A 12,883-nucleotide genomic window follows, 5' to 3' on the forward strand; every position below is an offset into this window, starting at 1 on the left:
AAGTCCTCTCACGGATCAGTAACTGGTTAAAAGATGGGAAACAAAGGGTAAGAATAAATGATCAGTTTTCAGAATGGAGAGAGATAGATAGTGGTATCCCTGAGGGGTTGGTACTGGGACCACTACTGTTCAACATACTCATAAATGATCTGGAAAAATGGATAAACAGTGAGGTGGCAAAATTTGCAGATGATACAAAACTATTCAAGATAGTTAAGTCCCAGGCAGACTGCAAAGAATTACAAAGGGATCTCACAAAACTGAGTGACTGGGCAACAAAATGGCACATGAAATTCAATGTTGATAAATGTAAAAGTAATACACATTGGAAAACAATCTCAACTATACATACAAAATGAAGAAGTCTGAATTAGCTGTTAACACTCAAGAAAGAGATCTTGGAGTCATTGTGGATAGTTCTCTGAAAACATCCACTCAATGTGCAGCGGCAATCAATGATTCCCAATATTCTGTTTGCTTTTTTAAAAAGGAGTACTTGTGGCACCGTAAAGACTAACAAATGTATTTGAGCATAAGCTTCTGTGGGCCCACTTCATCGGATGCATAGAATGGAACTTATAGTGAGGAGATATATATATACATACAGAGAACATGAAAAGGTGGGAATTGCCCAACCAACTCTAAGAGGCTAATTAATTAAGATGCGCTGTTGTCAGCAGGAAGAAAAAAAACTTTTGTAGTGATAATCAAGATAGCCCCATTTAAGACAGTTTGACAAAGAAGGTGTGAGGATGCTTAACATGGGGAAATAGATTCAATGTGTGGAATGGCTCAGCCATCCCCAGTCTCTATTTAAGCCTAAACTGATGTATCTAGTTTGCATATTAATTCAAGTTCAGCAGTTTCTAGTTGGAGTCTTTTTGAAACTTTTTTGTTGCAAAATTGTCACCTTTAAATCTGTTACTGAATGGCCAGAGAGGTTGAAGTGTTCTCCTACTGGTTTTTGAATGTTATGATTCCTGATGTCAGATTTGTGTCCATTTATTCTTCTGCGTAGAGACTGTCTGTGCCCATCTGCCATGTCCGTTGCAAACCAGCAGCTCTACGGAAGATTAATGGACACAATTCTGAATCAGGCATCATAACATTCAAAACCGTGAGGAACACTTCAGCTCTCTGGCCTTCATATCAAGATTCAAGGAGTGACCCTGATTGCAACAACAAAGTTCAAAAACGACCTAACTTAGAACTGTGAACTGTGAATTATATGCAACTGATACATCGTTTAGGGCTTAATAGGACTGGGTGGCTGAGCCATTTCACACCATTGAATCTATAGTCCCATGTAGCACCTCACACCGCTTCTTGTCAAACTGTCTAAATGGCTGTCTGTTATCCTACAGAAGTTTTTTTTCCTAATCGTGACAACAGCGATCTTAATTGATATAGCCTCTTAGATGGTTGGCAATTCCCACTTTCCTAGTTCCTGTATGTATTATAATCTCGCTCACATATAGGTCATCTATGAGTTCCGATGAGTGGCCACAGAACTAGCTCAATACATTGTTAGTTTAACGGATGCCACACAGTACCTTCCTTTTTAAAACAGACACGGAATATGGGATCATGATTGCGCGCCACATTGAGTGGATGTTTTCAGAGAACTATCACAGACTCAAGATCCTTTCTTAAGTGTTAACAGCTAATTCAGACTCTCATTTTGGTAGAGTGGACAGATGTTGTCCCAAGTTATTTGACTTACATTAATCAACATTGATTTGCATGTGCCTATTTGTTGGCCCATCACTCAGTTTGTGAGTCATGGTGGAATTCCTCAAGGGCTTCTTTTCCATCGATCCAAATGATGAAGATGTCATCAATGTAGCGCAAGTAGAGTAGGGGAATTAGGGAATGAGAGCTAAGGATGCGTTGTTCTAAGTCAGCCATAAAGATGTTGGCATACTGTGGGGCCATGCAGGTACTCATAGCAGTGCCACTGACTTGAAAGTATATATTGTCCCCAAATGTGAAATAGTTGTGGTTGAGGACAAAGTCTCAAAGTTCAGCCACCAGGTTTGGCATGTAACTAGTTCAAAAAACTGCAGGGGGGAGGTGTTGGGGAAATTCAAGAGGGGTGTAAACCCCCGCCCCCCCCGTGTAGGGAAATCATTGCAATGCACTCTGGCCATGATCCCTCATATCTCCTCTTCAAGCCTGACATACTGAAAAAACATCTCCTGTGACAGAAAAAGGGCAGGACAACATACTAGTAGGAAGAGAGCCCTTCCCCACTACAACTGGGAGATTATGCGGCGGTTCTTTATGACCCCTTTCCATCTCCAGAGTGACGTAAAGTATCCATAACTCCCAAATCAGGGTTGCAGCATCCCCAATTTAAAGCAATGTGATATTACTATGTAAATCAGCTTTGTCCCTCCAGCAAAATAATAGCAAAGGTGAGAACTACATTGCTCCATTCAACTCAGTGCTCTCTGCCTGTAGTATCCTTATATAGATTTTTTTTACTAATTGAGCATATTCTCTAGCTAAGCACTCAAAGTGTGCTTATAAATTGTCCTTACCTTAAAACATAGATGTTATAATTATTCCTTCAGACAGCCTATCATTAATTATGGACAGGGCCGTCCTTAGCCATAGGCAGAACAGGCAGCCACCTAGGGCACCACTCTGCCTGGGGGCACCGCTCTGCCGGGAGCCCGGACAGACGGGAAGCAATGGAGCATGTAAGAGCAGGGCTGCTGGGTCCTAGAGAGAGCCGAATGCAGCACAGTCTGAGGGAGGGGATTGGCTGCTGGGGTCTCTGGGCAGGAACTCACCTGTGAGTGTGACTCTTTCCCCCTGTGTGAGGTGAGGCAGGCTCGGCGGCTCTGGCAGTATCCTTTGTTGTTCCCCATAACATCCATTCTTCTCCCCCCTGCCCCACAGAGCACCCCCCTTTCTCCCTACCCCCCCCATGGAGCACCCCACTCTCCCCTCTCCTCTCTGTCAGGGCTTTCTCCCTACCCCCCCCATGGAGCACCCCACTCTCCCCTCTCCTCTCTGTCAGGGCTGGGTTGGTGAGGTGCTGGGGGGAAGGGGAGGTTGGCTGGCTGAGGAATGAAAGTGAAAGTAACTCACTTCCTTGGCAGGCAGCCAGGATTGGAAGGGTAGCACAGGGCTGGGCTGGGGATAACCAGATGGCATGTGTGAAAAATCAGGATAGGGGGTTGGGGTAGGGTGAGCAGATGTCCCACTTTTATAGGGACAGTTCCAATTTTGGGGTCTTTTTCTTATATAGGCTCCTATTCCCCGCAACCCCTGTCCTGATTTTTCACACTTGCTGTATGGTCACCCTAGGTGGGGGTAATTGGTGACTATATAAGACAAAGCCCCAAATATCAGGACTGGCCATATAAAATCAGGACATCTGGATCTGATCACCCTAGCTGGAGAGCACTTCTCTCCCCCAGGCTCACAGTGATCCATGTCATCCGGGGGGAGCTGCACAGGGCAGGATGAGCTGCTGTGGCTCCATGAGTGCCCTGTCCTTGAGATCAGATGCTGTGCTAGCTTCACCGTGGTCTGTTGGGCTGCCGGTGGTGCCCATTAGCGTGTGATCGGACCTGAGGGTTTCCTGCTGCTGTTGCCACTTTGCACCCCAAGAGGTGGATTTTGGGGTCCTGCAGTTTTCCACCTATCTCCTCCTCTACTGCAGCTGTTGGACCAGCAGGCTGGGGGTTGAGCCAAGCACGAAACCAGTATTGTGTTGCTATTTAGATTGTCATTTGACAAATTTGGTCCCCAAAAATGCTTGCTAACAATCCTGAATACAATTTCAATATTTTTTTTAAAAAATCAATATCTTAGCCAAAAACAGAAAATTAAGTTGTTGACAATTATTTGTGACAAGTTTGGTACGGGGAAGGGCGTGGGCCAGTTTTCATCAGAGAAATAGAAAATGTTGACTGACTTTCCTATAGCCCTTTTACTGCTAAATAGAGGCCTCCAACAACTGTAATATGCTCATCTCCTTATTAGTGTATAGAGCAGGGGTCGGAAACCTACGGCACATGCGCCAAACGTGGCACACGAGCTGATTTTTGATGGCATGCGGCGGTGGGTTGAGCTGCTCAGTCTGCCGCTGCTCTGCGGTTCTGGCTGCTGCCCCATTGCCACCTGGGGTCCCGGTGGCCAGCCCCACTCAGCAGCCACTGCTGGTCTGGGTACCCCCAAGAACCCCCAGGTTGGCAGCAGGCTGAGCAGGCCGGCGGCTGATACCCGGACGGAGCCACTCAACCCACTGCCGGCCTGGGGTTCCATTCACTCAGCTGGTAGCTGGCTGAGCAGGACTAAATTCAATGAAATAGGAAAACAAGAGCAACTAATGACCAAGTGCAAGACCCTAGAGCCGTGGTCCCCCAGGTGCCAGATGAAAGACCGTGGCAGCAGACAAGCATCTGCCGAAATGCCGCTGAAATTCGGCAGTGACACCTCTGGATGATGGTGCTTGTTGGCAGTAAGTGGCGTGATCCAGAGGCGTCGCTGCCAAAATGCCACCGAATTTCGGCGGCATTTCGGCGGATACTCATCTGTTGGCCAGTACGCAGGCACACTGAGAGGCCCCCACAGGTGCCATGGCATTCACGGGCACCGCGTTGGGGACCCCTGACCTACAGAGCCTCCTGAAGCATGGCGATGGTTTTGATTTAAATGGACTTGAACTGTATGAAGAATTGAGTACAGTGTCATCAATGTTGCCACATGCAAAATCGATGATGGACTTTGTACAGTTTATTCATATCAGCAAACTCGTTGACATATATCCTAATGTGTACATTGCACTCGTATTCTACTGACAATTCCTATAACAGGAGCATCAGAAGAACAGAGTTTCTCAAAACTAAGGCTCATTAAAAACTATCTTTGCTCTACAAGGAGTCAGGAACACTTGACTAGTCTTGCTATTCTTGTCGTCAAACAAGACATCACTTTGGATTTGTCATACGATGACATTATTACTGCTTTTGCAGCCAAAAAAAGCCAGAAAGACTGTTTTTAATTAAAAACAAATCCTTGTTTCAATACCTCTTCATAGAAGTTTCCAATAAAATGTTGACATTAAAAACATTATATTATTTGCATCATTCTGGCAAATCAGAATTTTTTCTATAGTGCTGCTTCTTTAGTGCTAGTCCATCAGAATTACAGTGGCTTAATTAAGTTAAATTGTTTTTTATAACATGCATGTGGCAAGTTTTCCAAAAGTTAAGCATATGTTTGTGTTGCTAAGAGCAAGACAGGCACAGGGGCACCAGTTTAATAATCCCGCCTAGGGCATCATAAATCCTAAGGACGGCCCTGATTATGGATTCAGAATTATTTAATATTTTGTGTCTTTGTCAGGAGACAGCACCTCTACATTTATGTTTGCCTTTGTTTTGTGTTTATTATTATCTTTTAGTCTTTTATATAGCCACACTGTTTGCATCTCAGACAGTGTTATCTATTTAAAATGACACATCCATAGCAATTATGTTTAAGTGTTTTACATTACCTTGAGGTTAAAAAAGCTTTTTCTTTTACATAATTATATATTGCTCATGATGATTGATGGTTTGCTGAATGCTGCATCATGAAATAGTGCCCTGAATATTACAATAAAGTAAGTCCCACCGAGTCTGCAGGTTTAGGAGCTGTCACACAGATCAGTCATTTTGTACTGCAGTCACAAAGGCATCCCTAAAAGATTTAAACAATCGTGAAAGAAAATGCATTTTTCACTTCCAGAGTGGGAACTGTTGATCGCCATAATTCTGAGAAGCAGTAAAATATCACAAGGAGAATAATCTTAAGACATTTCAGGTTCTTTCTACCTTTTCTCCTTCTCATGGTATTTGATTTGATCTTTAAGCAAGAGCACTTCTTTAGAATGAGTCCCTGAAAGAGGAAATATTTATTATGTGCAACAAACCCACCAGAAAAGAACTTTCCTGATGGAGACAACTGCAGAAGTCCTCCAAGGGGGAGAGTTGAATGTTGAAACAAGGAACCATCCCTGCATCACTCGCATGCATGCATACACTCTTTCTCTCCTACCCTCTCCCTTTATATCAAACGCCTCTGGCCAAATATCTTAATACTCTTCTTTGACTCTTTATCAGAGCTGCCAAGTTGCAAGCTGCTCACTTGAAAAAACTTATTTATCTGCTTTGCAAGACTTAAAATTAGTGTGGTAGCTGTCTGATCTCTTAACAAAATTATATATATCCTAAATATTGAAGAGAGGGCTACTTTGTTATTTGGAAACTTTAAAAAAGGCAGTACATTATATTATTTTTGATTTTGAACTACAGACCATATTAAAAAGTATAACATTTCTCAAAATTGATCTGGATTTTGGTTAAAAAATATTAAAAAGTCTAAATCACTTAAGAGCTCGTGTTTCATTTCCAAAAGTGACTTAGACATGTATGGACAGATTTTCAAAAGTATTTAAGTGACTAAAGATGCAGATAGGTGCCTAGTGGGATTTTCAAAAGCCCCTAAACAGCGTAGACACCTAACTGCTATTAAAATCAATGATCTCACTACACCCTTATTTGCATCTTTGAATAACTAACTTCCTTTGAAAATCTGCCCGAGTGCCTAAGACATTTTTCAAAATTGGACACAAGCTCCTTAGTCACTTAGGTGCTTTTGAAAATTGTTCCCCTTGTAGCAAAATTACAATAGCCCTGATTCTTCAATAAGTGGCTTACAAATGGGAAGTAATCTACACCTTTTATTTATTTGTTTGTTTGTTTGTTTGTTGCATCTGATCATGTCTTGTGGGAGAAATTTTGAAAAACATTCTGTATGTTTGCAAGCCAAAAATTGTGTTTTGGTTTATTGGCATGCAGTTTTGAGCAACCAAGATCTTCCATGCAGAGAATACTCAAACTGCGCATACATAAATAGTTTGGAGGTGGAACAAAGGTTATTGAAAGTTATAAGCCCAGGATTTTTTGAGAGGCCCACATCATGCCCATTTTGAGAGTTTGAAGCTAAATTTGTAGCTCACAGGAAAAAAAAGAGGGCAAAACTTAACTTATTCCCTCACAAAAAACATTACAATTAAAAGCGACCAAGAAGATACGTAGGAATGCAGCAGAGCTGGGTGACATTTTGGAAGCACTACAACAAATCAAGCACTAATATATGAAATGAACAGTTCTTGTTCTTTGCAGACAATGGGATTTAGTAGTCATTGCAGTGTTATTTGTTATAATATTCAATTCAGTGTGAGCCAGAAAAGTCTAACAAGACTAACATTCCCTTCGGTTTGCATGCTAAACAGCCATTCTCTTTAATCAGAGTTACTCATACATAATTACAGAAGATGGAAAACTAAGTCAGTGTCCTTAACAATCACAGAAAATCAAAATAGGAGCCAGGTAGTATAAAGACAATGTCAACATCCAACTTAATAGCATTTGGGGGGATAATTCCCTTTATTTTTTTAACGGAAAAATAATAGCTCAAATCCTTCATTTAAAGAATAGTAAGTTACACTAAGGGTGAAAAATATAGTTTACAGACATAAAATTGAAGAAACAACACTGAATCAAGGCATCTGTGGGCATGTCTACACTGCAATAAAATAACCATAGCACTAAATCTGAGAGCCTGGATCAATTGGCTTGAGCTCACAGGGCTTGGGCTGCAGGGCTAAGAATAGCAGTGTAGACATTTGGGTTTGGGCTGGATCCTGGGCTCCGAGAGCCACCTCCCACATGGGGTCTCAGAGCCTGGGCTCCAGCCTGGTCCTCAATGTCTACACTGCTATTTTTAGCCCTGCAGATCAAACCGCACAAGTCTGAGTCTGCTGACATGGACCACATGGGTCTTTTATTGCAGTGCAGACAGATCTGTACTCTCCCAATACCTGAGCACTATGACTGAGGGCAGGATTCTCCAATTTGTTAAGGCCTCTTTGTGTTCTAGAGATTCTCTGAGGAAAATTCAGGGGGGGATCTTTGCTTATGTACAGCTGGGGGAGGTAGCATAGCTGCCTTCTACAGTAGTCCTCATACTTCGTAAAGGGGGATGGGAATGGGGTAGGAGCAAGCCAGGGCTGGAGAGAGTATGGTGGAGCTGAGCTCTGTTATGTCCAGTCCTTCACTGCTGTAAGAGACCCAACACCAGCAGCCAGGTTGTTTTGAATGATACAGTCACAACTGGCTCCCTGCAGCCACTCCTCTCCATTACATCTAAATTGTAGTTAGATGTTAGTGGGGAATCAGCACCAGGGTTCCTAATCCACCCTACCATGCCTTGGAGAACACATAGTATGTTTCAATTAATGTAAAGGTTCCTGCTTTCATTACAGCTGTCACAGACTATCTCCTTCTAATTCAATTATTGTCTTATAAAGTAAAACATGCATTAGATACACAGAGACACACTTGAGCTACTGTGGCATTAAGATACAGACTGCATTGTAGCAGGATAGAATGATCTGGTTCAAATACCTTTCAAGAAGGTGCCACATACATGTCCCTCCAAAACCCGCAGCTCTGCCAGTAGGTGTACTGGAGAAATAGGCAGAGCCACGGCCTTGCTCTGTCTTTGACCCTCTCCATTCTTTTTAGGCTCTGTCCAGTATGTTTTTTTCTCCTCTTCCACCTGGGAAAGCTTTTTGGTGTGTTCTGCAGCTGGGAAGATTTCTCCTGATCAGTTCTGATTCTGAGTTCTGCTGCTTACGCTTCCTTTACTGCTGGGTTGTCAATAAAATAATTTAGAAAAAATGTAAGTGTAAAATATCAATTTAAATATTTATGTTAAGCTAATACATATGTTAATCCTTTTGAGAGATAAAGCACTTGGAAAAGCAAACTGCTGTATTTATTGCCAGATATTCATAACATTCTCAAGCCTTACCTAGGAAGAGTAGATTACTTGTTGCTATGGTAGTAACTGAGTCCCACAAATAGATTAGGAAAACACAGGAGGCCAGTGCAATTGTAATTTAAATTACTATAAGGCTATTTAGAATTTAAATCTTTTTTTTTTTAAGGCAGTGTATTGAAAACATGAAGAGGAGCCCATGTGTACAGTGTATAAAACCAAATAAGGGCTTTAACCACTGAAGGTCAGCAAATAAGGTTAAAGCATAATGCACACAATGCTTGATGAAAGCATTATTGGGGATTAAAAAATCTGCATGTGTGTGGCATGAAAGACCATATTCTAAATTTGAGGCTCAGTGTGTGTAATTTCCATTGAGGTCAACTACCGCTGGGCATGCATATTTGAGGGAAGAATTTGGCCTGTAATTAACCATATGCTGAGCAACTTCTATTATTTATTTAAACGGTGGTAGCGTGTAAAGGCCCCCATCAGGACTTGGAACTTGACAGACACAATGGATTAATGTTGCTCCTGGCCCAAAGATTCTACAAAATAATCTGAACCAAAATTCACAACAAAGAGGTGTGACAAAAGGAGGGGACTGGTGGGAGAGAGAGGATGAGGGTAGTGAAAATATGGTCATAGGCAACTATTGCACCACTTGGCCTAGAATCATCATCATAACTATTTAGAATTAAATCAAATCCGCTATCCACAGATGCTGGCTGATTTCTTGTCGGTTTCACATATCTTCTAGATCTGTTTGTCTGCAGTGTTATTGTAGCTGTGTCAGTCTCAGGATATGACAGAGACAAGGTGGGTCTGGTAATATCTTTTATTAGACCAACATTTCTCATTAACAAAAGTTGGTCCAATGAAAGATATTACCTTACCAGCAATGTCTGTTTGTCTATCGTATTTCCAAGGCTCTTGTCATCTCTGCCCCTAAGCATTTGAATTGGTTGAAAAATTTGAAATCTCAATTTCTAATTCCCTCTGACTCAATTTTTTTTTTTGGTCAACATCAACCCCTCACCATCTCTAGGGGCTAAATGTAAGTGAAAATGCTATTTTTCAACCACCCCTATTAAACATCATACAAAGTGAAGAATGTCAGAGTCCATCACAAAATGGTGTTATTTCTCTTTCCCTCACGGATCACTATGTGAATGCATGTGGCATTTTTGTTTTGGGGGGGGTTGCACTGTTATTGCTGTTTACAAGTGCCATTTCTGAGAGTTTGACTTTATGTCAAAGAATATCAGTATTCAAAGCAGCCTTGCATTTTGCTGTTCACTGAATGCCCTTGAATACACAGCATAGGCCAGTGACTAGTGCGCAGATAGCCTTGTCGACCTATATCATATGTTATGTCATTCTTGTAACATCTCTCCAAATGGCTTCATGACCCTAAAAATCCTGGAGGCATGCTACTGAATCTGTTAGCTCTCAGTGGTAAAGCTTTGAAACCTAAAAGCTGAAATGAACTATCAAGGTTTGTTTTAAATGAAAAAATGTCAGATATCTTACTTTTAGGGGCGAAAATCAAATGCTTAGGACATTTGCTAACCTAAGTTATTGGTGCTTCATATGAACAGTTTAAGCCCCCAATTCAGCAAGATACTTAAACAGATTAATAATTTTAAGCATGTGAGTAGTGCTGTTGAAGTCAAAGTTACTAAAGTAACTTAAAATTATATCCATACTCCAGCACCATGCTGAACCGGGGTCCTAAATTTATTTAGATGGTAAATTCTTTGGGGCAGGGATTTTATAACTCTGTTCTTAGGTACTATTGTAATAAACATGACTAATAACACCTCTACCCCGCTATAACGTGACCCAATATAACATGGGTTCACATATAGCATGGTAGCAGCGGGGCTCTGGTGGCGCTTTAAAGGGTCCGGGGCTCTGGCTGCTTCGGGGAGCCCAGAGTCCTTTAAATCAGAGCTGGAGACCTACCACCACTACCCCAGGGCTACAGCAGTGGGGCTTGGGCAGCGCTTTAAAGGGTTCGGGGCTCCGGCTGCTGCAGCGTCCTGAGCCCTTTAAATCACAACTGGAACCCTGCCACAGCTACCCCGGGGCTGCAGCAGCGGGGCTTCGCCGGCAATTTAAAAGGCCTGGGGCTCCCCGTGGCCCGAGCCCCGGGCTCTTTAAATCACCGCTGCAGCCCTGCCACCGCTACCCCGATATAATGGTGTTTCACCTATAACGTCGTAGGGATTTTTGGCTCCTCACTACCACATTATATCACGGTAGAGGTGTAGTACATTTGAAGTATATCTGCCGTCTATGTTAAACATCTGCTTCTGGGATTGTATCATTAAACCATAAACATAGGCTATGGTTGCACCTTGTATACAGGAATCTGCATGGAAGTAAATCTTTGGTTTATAAACTGAAAGAGATGATGATTCAGGTTCTTTTGTTTATAGATGTGCAATTGCACTTGATATTTTGGGAAAAACTGCTCCAAAATTCTTTTGTTTTCAAACTGAGTCCATATATGAACATGAAGATTCTAAGTGGTTGAAAATAAAATTAAGTACATCTCAGTATACTGATGATTGGGACAGATGAATATATATTAATCCATGTTCATCATTTATAATTTGTTACTCTGAGCAAACACTTCCGCCCCCACACACATATACTTGGCTTCATTTTAATCTAGTCACTAAAAATATTTAAGGGATAATGTTCATGCTGAACCAGATTTTTCATGGGGTTAAATGGCCAAGTTTGTCTAAATTCCATAGAAAGCATTTATTGTGAAGTGTAATCCAGTTTGATGAACATAATTCCCTATTAATTGTTATATGATTATATGACAAGATACAATAAATGATAACTTATTATAATATAAAAAGTATAATTTGTCATTCCCCACTATATGGAATTTGAAGTGTCACAGGCCTACTTTCTGCAATTTCCAGTTATGTCACACTGGGAGCAGTGCATAGCTAAGGTGAATAATAATTTGAGGCGGTGGCTTGTGAGGAAATGACAGAAGAAATGCGATAACACTCAGGCAGTATCCACGAGAATTTCAGTGTCTCTCCAGCAATTCCCTTGCCAGGACCTTACCAATTCCATCCAATTCTGGGGGGTGAGGGGGAAGGAGAGTTTTCCACCAGTTTCTCCCCTCCCCCACTTTTCATCCAGGTGCCTCCAGCAATTCCTTTACCTGGGACCTTTCCAACCACCCCCCTCGCAGAAGGGGTTAAGGTGGACTATGATGATGAGGGGGTTGACTCCCTGCTGTCTCAATCATAGGAGTCCCCAACTGCCCCCCCCACTTCCTTAATTATCAAGCACCTCTCCTTAATTCCTTTTCCAGGCCATGTTTCCATTCTTTTCTGCCTTCATTTATGGAGTACCTGCACTGAACATCCACTATACAGTTAAATAAATAGTTGCGACATATGGCCTACCTCCCGTCATGCTGTGCATGAACAGAGCCTACCTGAACCTGCTGCATGGAAGGCAAGCCTCCCTCCCCCCACCCACACACACACTGCACCTGGCCAATGTGGTGGTAAGGGAAAAATTTCTTCCCAGCCCTCCTTAGCGGAGTGGTTAGAGTAATGCCCACTACAGATATAACTAAACACCTGGCATGTTTGTGACCTAATTAGGGAGGTAGGGTGAGTGCTGCCCAGCTTGCTCCAAGTGAATGAGGGAGGGGCCAAGCCCCATGCTGATCTTTTAAAACTCCTTATTCCTATGTGGTGAGTCATCCCCCACGCTGACTGCTTTTTCAGCAGCTCTATATCTCCCCCACGCTTGCTTGGTAACTTGGAGTTCTTTTTAGCTAGATTCAGAGAGAGAAAGAGGTTTTATCAATACGCATATTATGAAAGAGTCTTGTGTAGGTGATTTACAATACTCTCATTTAGCAATTTTAGTTTATATTCTTGGGGAGGAGTATGCCTGACCTTGGTTGATCTGTCATCTTTAGACAAAGTGTCTAACATGATTTGAACCAATTTTTACTGTCTTCATAGGTGGGTACCATTTAGGGTTA

This window comes from Chelonoidis abingdonii, chromosome 2, assembly GCF_003597395.2.
Source record: "Chelonoidis abingdonii isolate Lonesome George chromosome 2, CheloAbing_2.0, whole genome shotgun sequence".
Lineage (NCBI taxonomy): Eukaryota > Metazoa > Chordata > Testudines > Testudinidae > Chelonoidis > Chelonoidis abingdonii.